Raw genomic sequence first — 7,694 nt, 5'->3', positions numbered from 1 at the left:
TGTAGACCAGGCTGGCCTCGAACTCAGAAATCCGCCTGCCTCTGCCTCCCGAGTGCTGGGATTAAAGGCGTGCGCCACCACGCCCGGCCCGTGGGGTTTTCTATTCTGCAGGAGGCATACTAAAAAGGTTCACACCTTGGGAGTCTCATCTGAGCTGAGACCTGGGCCAGCAATGTAGGCGCCAGGACCTAAGGGAAGAGGAAAATAGGGAGGTTCAGGGTGGGGCTCAGGAGAGATAAGGTAGGGAGGGCACTGGGCTAAGGAACTTTAGGACGCGTTAAGAGCAGTCTCACCGCTTTAACCCCCAGCCTTCAGCATGTTTCTTGGCACATACTCCACATTGAAGAAATGCTTGTTGACTGAATACATGTGGGAAAAACAAGAACAAATGATAAATTTAGATCCCAGTCAAATCCTAAGCATGTGGTGTGGCACTCCAGGTCTATGGTGTGGGAGTTAAACTCTTGTGCAACCGCTAGAGGGCAGCCCTTCACCCAACCACATGGCACAAAAGAGAGGCCTCCTGTGGAGTTTCTGAGATTCCCCTAGCTGCTGCCTTCCCAGGTTTACAAAGATTGAGAATTTGGGGCAGGCATGGTGACACAAGCCTTTAATCCCAGCGTTTGGGAGACAGAGGCAGGGCAAGAGGATCTCTGAGGTCTAGGCCAGCTACATAAAAGACTTTGTCTCCCTCGGCAGTGGTGGCTCATGCCTTTAATCCCAGTACTTGGGAGCCAGAGGCAGGTAGATTTCTGAGTTCGAGGCCAGCCAGGTCTACAGAGTGAGTTCCAGGACAGCCAGGGCTACACAGAGAAACCCTGTCTTGAAAAACAAAACAAAAAAAAATCTCAAGAACATAAAATGACAACGAAAAGATTGAGCCCTTGGAATTTGAAATCTCACCCCATTCGGTTTGTTTCGTACGTGGGCTTTGTGTTTATTATTCCTGATTATCATTTATACCTGTGCTCAACTATTCCCAAAGACCTTTCCTTTCTGCCTACATAGCCCCACGTATGGTCTTGTCTGGTCACCCTGATATCTTCCCTTGCATAGCTCTGATTGTAATAGCATCTGTGCTAGGTTTTTGTTTTTGTGTTTGTTATTGTTGTTGTTTGTCAGCTTGACATGAACTAGAGCCATTGGAGAGGAGGGAAGCTCAATGGAGAATGTGTATCCCTCAGACTGGCCTGTATGCAAATCTGGAGGTCATTTTCTTGATGAATGATTGATTCACGGATGGCCCAGCCCACTGTGAGTGGTGCTGGCCCCTGGACAGGTGGGTAAAATCCTGAGTTCTATAAGAAGGGCAGGCTGAGGCAGCCAGTAAGCATCGTTCCTCCCTGATCCCCGCTTCGGTTCTTGCCCTGATAGAGTGTGACCTGGGAACACATAAGACAAATAAGCCCTTTCCTTCCCAAGTTGCCTTTGGTCTTGGCCTTTATCGCAGCAATGCTAGGTCAGCATCTAAAGTTGTCTAGCCAATTTATGTATTGATCTGAGCCCCACCCTTTAGAGTTTGTATAGGACCAGGTTTAGTCAATACAGTAACAGCCATCCTTGGTTCATGGAAACCAAGAGAGAGGACAGCCAGGCGTGGTGGTACAGGCCTTTAATCCCAGCACTTGGGAGGCAGAGGCAGGAGGATTTCTGAGTTCAAGGCCAGCCTGGTCTACAAAGTGAGTTCCAGGACAGCCAGGGGAACACAGAGAAACCCTGTCTCAAAAAAAAAAAAAAAAAAAAAAAGAATCTGGAAGGCAGAGAGGAAGGTCTACTGATGTAGCGCAATGAAGAGATCTAGCAGTGGTGTGGCAAAAAAAACAAAAAACAAAAACGTGAGGCCTTAGCCACGGGGATGGTTTCCTCATTGCAACATTGTAACCCCTTTCCTTCCTCTCACTCTTACTTTGCCGCAGCCCATTAGTATAGAAGAGAAAACTACACAAAAAGCTCAGCACGTAGTTCTGGGTTCAATCCTTGCACCAAAAAGCAAAGCAAATAAAAAAAATAATAATAAAAATAAAGATATCCAGATCTAGGGTGGAGGGAAGGCTCTGAGCTCAGCCCCTGACTCGGGAGGGTTGAAGGACCCACAGTAACCTTTGTCCTTCTTACTAGATTCAGCTGGGACCATGAGTAGCAGCAAAGCCATCAATAGAGGTACTTCAGCAGGTGGAAACTCTGAGGCTCCGGTAAGAAAGAAGAAGCCGCTTGCTAAGAAACGAAACTGGCACTGGCACGGGTGGCCAACCAGGGTTAGACTCCAGGCTTCAGATTCTATGTCAGCTTCAAACAACCCTGTGGTGTCTCCTTCAAGTCCTCTGAAGGTATGCTTTTAACCTCTGGGGGTGCTCTCAAAAAAAAAACCAAAAACCAAACCAAAAAAAAAAAAAAAAAGCCCCAAACAACTTTTCTTTCCCAAACAGTTTGTGCTTGAGAGTGTAGAGACTCTGCTGAAAAGACAATGGTCTTGATCTATCAGGACTAATGGCCATAGCCTGAGGGCTGACCAGAGACTGCTGCCATAGGTCGCTTAGGAGATAGCAACATCCTTATTCTGTTAGGAGAGAAAGCAGTGTAGTACTTCCCAATGACAGGCCCTGTCCTACATCCTTTTATTAACACCTATAGTCATAGTCATGTAAACTCTAGTATGTATTATCTCATTGTATACTAAATGTTCTATTAAACTCCTTACAGACTTGTAGTATTAAATCACCATTTTACAGATGAGAAGAAATGAGGCTGTTAGGAAGCAGTAGTATCTCATTTATGATTCATTTATTTTTAGTAGGACAGATTTTGATTTTTTAAACTTTATTTCTGGCCTCCAGAGGTACTGCATACACATGGTGAACATATGTGTAGGTAAAACATTCATACACATTAAATAAAAATATATAAAATCTTTTAAAAAAAAAAGTCATCCAAGCTATTTTGATTTTAGCAAGTTCTTTGGATAAAGTTTGAGAATCACTGAACCAGCTTGTCTAAGCAAAACTGAGATGTCAGCCCAGCATGGTGGCTTATGACTCTTAAATCCTGGCACTTGACAGGCCTAAACAGGGGTACTGCTGGGAGTCCCGAGCTACCCTGGGTTGCGTACGTACATACATACATATGTGCAAGCAAAACACCCACGTACGTGAAACCAAAGTGTCTGAAACACACACATAGAGCACACACTGAGGGGAGATGTGAGAAGACACAGGAAGTAAACAGAAGGAATCAGAAACTGGGGCAAAAAGCCTCCGGCAGATTTTCCCCTAAAACCTTTAGAGAAGGTGTCCCTCCCAACACATGGACGAGATTGGGTGACCTCAAAGTGATGTGGCTGTAGTTGCTGGCTGCTTGCTGCTGGCCTGCAGAATTGAGACAATAAGTCTGTTCATTGGGTGTGGTTGGGCACCCCTGTCGTTTCAGCCCTTGGGAGGTGGTAGGAGAGAAGAGTTTGAGGCTAGCATGAGCTATATAATTAGACTTTCTCTTGAGAGGGAAAGGAAGGGGAGTCTAAATACTTAACCGAATGGATCTCTGAACTCCCTGGGTTGCAGCTCTTCCGTAAGGGCAGCCTGAAAGAATGAATCTCAGGGCCCTGGAGGGGCTCAAAGAGTTCAGCCAATCAAGGAGGTTGAATTCTCATTCACCAGATATAGGGAAAATCACAGACTGTTGGGTGAGGCACACCTGGATTTGGACTCCAGTCTCATCGGTGTGTAACTCGGCTACGTTGGCAAACATCCCAAGCTGTCTGGGCTCCATCTGTCAAGTGGGAGTCCCGATGGCACCAGGCAGCAAGGGTTGTTACGTTACGAGTGTTTCGTGACAGAACATTTGTCTGGCAATCAGCACAGTGCTCAATAGATGGTGACTATCTTCCCTCTCACGGGCACTGTGGGGATCAAAGAATGAAGGCAGCCCCATCGCACATCTAATGAATTGGCTAATCTGTATTTACCAAGGGCAGTTCATCTCTGAGAATCCAAACAGGAAAAACAGGTACCAGGATAAAGGAACAGTGATGAACTGTCTGGAAGTGAAAGGCCTGTGGAGGAAGGACAACTAGAGGCGTCTAATAGGATGTATGTGAGAAACAGCGGCCGCCCTTCCCAACCAGGAGGTCCCACTATTTATTCCTGCCTCCCATTGGTCCTGTCTATACAGAAAACCTGCTGACAGTGGTGGTGCACGCCTTTAATCCCAGCACTCGGGAGGCAGAGGCAGGCGGATTTCTGAGTTCGAGGTCAGCCTGGTCTACAGAGTGAGTTCCAGGACAGCCAGGGCTATACAGAGAAACCCTGTCTCGGAAAACCAAAAAAAAAAAAAAAAAAAAAAAAAAAAAACCTGCTGACTGAGCAGCTGTAAGAATGGATCCCAATGATCTAGACCAAAGTAAGCTAAGAGGATGGCATGGACCAGAGGGCATAGAGGCCCAGGCCTGGCAGTGGGATGTGGAATTATACTGACACCTGGAGCCTCAGATGCCATACATAGAAATCAGGTATAAAGATATCCTTCTGGTAGTTGGGTGCACAGACAGAATACATACCAGTTTGGCACCTAGTAGGCAGTACCAACAAAAAGAATCCTCTGTTTGCCGCTCATAGGATAAAAAGGGGAAAGACAACTGAGGCCGGAAGGAAATCGAGATCCAGTCCAGCATTAGTGTGGGGATATTTTTATCCGGACACCCGTCCATCTGTCTTGTGTCCATTCTAAGCTGGTGAGTCTATCAGACTTCTTTTAGAAGTCCTGAGTCAGGGCTGACCACAAGCAAGTTCAGGGTAGTAGGAAGTTTGGTCTCACAGCTCTCTCAAAGAGATTTCAAATCCATTTGACACATATAGTTTTTTTTTTTAAGTTGGTGTCTCTGCCTTCAGCTGCTGTTGCCAAATTTCCCTTGCCTCCTCCAGTCTGGAGCTGGGCCATTTCCAGGATCGTTCTTTGTACAATTAAAAAGAAAAATAGAACCGTTGATGTTGCCAAACACATATTTAAAGTGACACTCTGAATCTAGGGAGTGAAAAATCAAAATGTTTTAAGGTTTAGATTAAAAGTCTCCATCCTCGGCAGTCCCTGACCCTGGGATTTCTGTAGAGCCTGGCTGCCTTTAATCCTCTGCCCTGACTCATAAAAACCCTTTAGACCAAGGGTATTTATTTCTCAGAGAACTATTCCAGGCTAATCACATAAAAATACCCTGCTTCCCCGGCATACCCTGTCTAGTGCAGGTCCTGGGAATAGATCTGTGGAGTACACACCCAAGTCCCCTTCCTTCATGCATCCATTCCACTAGAAAAGTCTACCAGGCAATTGTTCTCCTTAACACTTTCTTAGTATCAGCGCTCTTTCCTCCAGCTTTCTCTTGTCCATTGTATCTAGGGGGCCATCAGGATTCACACAGATGGCAGAGGTCACTTGGTCACTCACCCCACGCACTCTGTAAGAGCAAGCCAAAAACCTTTCTAAAAGGTACAACTTGCTAGGCCTAGCACCACCACACTCATTAAATTCCAGCCCTTAGCAGGGCTCTCTGTGAGTTTGAAGCCAACATAGTGAGTTCCAGGACAGCCAGGACTACAAAGAGACCCCGCCTCTAAATAAAGGGTACAGCGGCTCGGGTTCTTTCCATGGGTACACTAACTTCCCATCGGTGCTTAACAAATAATGCAGTTGTTTAATATAACATAATTTGATTTTTATTCTTCTGGGTACTGAGAAGTCAAACTGAAGCTGTGGGGTTTAAATAAACTAAAGAGGGTAGATTTGGCTCCTTCTGGAGGCTCTGATGAGGAAAACCCATCTCCTCCCTTCTTTCACCTTCTGGTGGATTCTGTAGTCCTGGGCTTGTGGGTCCCCTTCCTTCAGTGTTCAGAGCGCTTACTCTGATCTTAGTTTTCATTGGTACCTCTCTTTCTGCCTCTCCTGTCTACTTAAGATCACATTGGATTCACCTGGGATAGTCTCCACTCAGCTCCTCACCTGGGGAAGCTTTATCTGATCGACTCCTGCCTCCTCCCTTATGACTAGGAGTCATGCCTCATCTGCCACAAGACCTAACAAGAATATGACATCAACGAACCAGAGAACAAGTTCTCATCAGACACTGAATCTGATGGCTCTGTCTGTCTGTTAGCGATGCGGAGCCTCGGGAAGCCCAGGCTGGCTTCAAGCTCCATACACAGCTGAGGATAACCTTGGGTTTCTGGTCTTGTCTCCACCAGAGTGCTGGGATTACTGACATATGCCAACACACCTGGTCTGTGCCGAGCTTTTCTAGGAGAAACTGGACCAATTGAGCCATCGGCAATTCTGCCTTTTGTGTTGAATCTTGAGGTTCTAAAACAGAATTAAACTTCTTTGCTAAGCCTTGTAGTCTTGTGGTAGTTTGCCGCAGCAGCCAAATGGGCTAAGCGGGCTGCTGCTTGCCTTTTAGACCACGGCTCTGAAAGTCATTTTCGGTTTTGAGCGTATCCGTTTTCTCCTAGCTCATGAGCCCACCCCATCCTCCTCATCCTCTGGAATGTGTGTCTTTCTGAAGCCTGACCTATGCAGGTCGGGCCTCAAACTCACAGAGACCTCTGATTAAAGGTGTGTGCCAAGCCTTGTTTTCAATCATGTATAGATGTGGGGTAAGGGGGGCAGCCTCTGTGCATATGAGTACAGTGGTATCAGACCTTCAAGAGGATGTTAGATCCCTTGGAGCCATAGTTACAGGTAGTGTGAGTCAACAGACAAGGATGCGGGGGGTCAAACTTGGATCCTCTGCTGGGGTTAAAGGCATGGACCACCACTGCCTGCTGGATGGTTTGATGGCTAATGTGGTATGAATTTAAGCATCACAATTAAAGGTCGGTTTAATCCCAGCACTGAGGAGGCAGAGACAGGCAGATCTTTGAGTTCAAGGCCAGCCTACAGAGTAAATTTCAGGATAGTCAGGGCTACACTGAGAAACCCTAACAACAACAACAACAAAGCAAAAGAAACAACAGCAAAAGGGTAGGTTCCAAATTCTTTCATGTAGTCCAGCAGTTAATAAATGCCTACTTGCTAAATATGGTGAACACAATTTATTATTCAGTTATAGAAGCATTTATTAAGGTCTGAGCTCATCATGCAATGGAATGTCCATTTGCCAACATCTCCTGTGCCCAGTCAGTATCTGGCAATGCTATAGTTGAATAACTGTCCGAGTGAAGGGCCGCTGATTTTCCTGCTGAAATGCTCTGTAAATAACAGAAAGGAGAGACTATAATGTGGGTGTGGGCAGGGGCAGGAGACCCTTATCTCTGTGTACTGCTCAGTACCTTTCTCAGAAACTTATCTTCCCACCTGGGAAATAGCTCTTTGAAGACGATGACGACTCAGACAGGCTCTGCTCACCTGCTGGTGGGTCTCCTGTGTCCCAGGGCTCTGCCTGGGGCACAGCTTTATCAAGACGGGGGGGGGGGGGAGCTTGAAGACTGCCACCTTCTCCCACAGGCTGTCTTCGTTCATCAGGCAAGAGGGCAGCAGCTGGGCTCCAAACCTGGCGCTGCTGGCAGCAAGCCGAAAGCTGTTGGCCCTTCATTTGGTCTGGCTTTTTTTGCTCTGAGGGATTTAGTTCTCCTGTAGCAAAACCTCTTACCTGGACTTTGTACTGGCAAATTTTAAAAAGAGCAGACTCTGTGTGTGTGTGTGTGTGTGTGTGTGTG

Source organism: Mus caroli, chromosome 5, assembly GCF_900094665.2.
Source record: "Mus caroli chromosome 5, CAROLI_EIJ_v1.1, whole genome shotgun sequence".
Classification (NCBI taxonomy): Eukaryota; Metazoa; Chordata; class Mammalia; order Rodentia; family Muridae; genus Mus; species Mus caroli.
Note: the sequence above shows the minus strand (reverse complement) of the source record.